This window comes from Equus przewalskii, chromosome 17, assembly GCF_037783145.1.
Source record: "Equus przewalskii isolate Varuska chromosome 17, EquPr2, whole genome shotgun sequence".
Classification (NCBI taxonomy): domain Eukaryota; kingdom Metazoa; phylum Chordata; class Mammalia; order Perissodactyla; family Equidae; genus Equus; species Equus przewalskii.
The window spans coordinates 75049294-75051472 of NC_091847.1; positions in this window are offsets into that span (position 1 = coordinate 75049294).

The following is a 2179-nucleotide window of genomic DNA, read 5'->3' on the forward strand; positions in this document are numbered from 1 at the left end:
TTAGGAACCGTTTTCTGCCATGGTATAGTTTACACGCATTCCCCACAGCCTCTAGTCCATTGGGCACTCCCGAAAGCATAGATAAGATGGGCTGCTGCCATGTACGTTGCCAGTAACCCCACTCCCTCTCTCTTCCAAGAACATATATCAGAATGCAAATGAGCGACAATGATCTTAGAATAACCTCCAATCTGCTTTAACTTTTAAGGAAAATAACTTGCTAACTTTAATGCAGTTTTTAGCCAAAAACTGCTTACTACACAGCCTACAACAGATGGTAATAACAGGTTAAGAACCACCATGTAACGGGAAGGTGAAAAACATTTGTCAGAGCTACCCCTGGGTGGTCTCGAGTACCAACCAAGGCATTTAAACAGCGAAGAGAAATGATTTAGGTGCATTTGAGAAGATTACTCTGGAAGTGTGGAGAATGGGATAGCACAGTGAGGAAGTTATTGCAAAAGTCTCAGTTAATTAGGGGTAATAGAGGCCTAAATCAAGATGGTACTGGAAAAAGACAATGGAATTGAGAAATGTGACAAACGTAGAAGATAAACTTTGTGAGGGCACAGGTCTAACTTGTCACCTCTGTATCTCTAATGACCTCTAGTTCAATAAATATTTGTTGACTGGATGAATAAATAAACAAGATCTTGGTGGCAAGGCAGGACATTACCGTGGTGGAGCCAGACTGCTTGAGTTTGATTGGAGCTCTTCCATTTACCAGCTCTATGACCTTGGGTAAATTACTTGACCTCTCTATGCCTCAGTTTTCCCATCTACGAAATGGGTCTAATAGTTTCTAGCTTGTAGGGTAGTTTTGAGGGTTAAATGAGGTTAATATAGAGTGTTTAGAAAAATGGATGACACATATACCTGCTATATTAAAGCAGCTATTATTTTTATTAGTGAAACATAAGTTTTACAGAACCTCAGAAGAGAGAAAAGCAGTTTTGGGGGAAGAATGATCCATAGTACTAAGTGTTTCGTTTCGCGTTCCAATAGAGGAACCAGACAGTGTGGGTTAGGGGCCTGACAGAAAGGAGAGAACTGGACCTAGAGATCTGACTCTTACCTCTTCCCTGTGTTCCCCACTGCCCTCTCATCTCCCACCAGGCTCCAGTGACACCAGCCTCTCTCAGTCCCTCCAACAGGAGGGTGGGGAAGGAAGAGTTCCTTTCCCAGGACCTTCCCCCTGCTGCCCCCTCAGCCTGGAAGAGCACGGAGCCCGGACGCAACAAATACTTGTTTAATGATTCAACAGATGAACCTGGAACTCTTTTAAATGGAGATAAAAGTTAAATCCCTGGCAATGTATGGGACTGCCATGTAAGAAAGTATGAGGAAAGAAGATAAAATGTGTGAGTACAGCAAAGAGGAACCGGCGGATCGGCAGGAGTATCGGAGAAGGAACTAGGACGGGTCGGGGCAAGCCTTAAGGAGACGGGGAACGCCTGAAATGCTCAGAGGCGGCAAGAAGGACGAAGGCTGAAAGAATCACTGGATTTGGCAATAATTTGGGAAAGAATTCTGAGAAAATAATTTTCCATGAAGTTGGGAAGGGCAGGGCAGAGGTCAGATTGTTAGCAAAAACAAGTCAACTAGAATAGACGAATTTGCCAGTGTTTGATAAGAAACAGAAGTAGGGTCCAGGGAAAGTGATTTTAGGGACAAACCCTGTTTTTAGGGTTTCTCTGATAGGAGAGTAAGGAAGCAGATGGAGAGGTAACAACTAAGGTACAAACGGGGGATAAAAACATGAAAGTAGATCCTGGCGACACCGTGCATCTCCATTCGTACAGTTTTACGATGTCCACAGTGTTTTCCGCATGCATTCCGTTATCCTCCCCCAGTTCTCCGATGATACACCCTCTAACTCCGTGGTTCCCCAAGTGTGGCCCCTGGACTTGTTCGAAACGCACATTCTTTTTTTTTTTTTTTAAGATTTTATTTTTTCCTTTTTCTCCCCAAAGCCCCCCGTACATAGTTGTATATTCTTCATTGTGGGTCCTTCTAGCCGCGGCACGTGGCCCAATGAGCAGCGCCATGTCCGCGCCCAGGACTCGAACCAACGAAACACCAGGCCGCCTGCAGCGGAGCGCGCGAACTTAACCACTCGGCCACGGGGCCAGCCCCGAAACGCACATTCTTGAGCCCACCAGACCTCCATCGTCTCTGC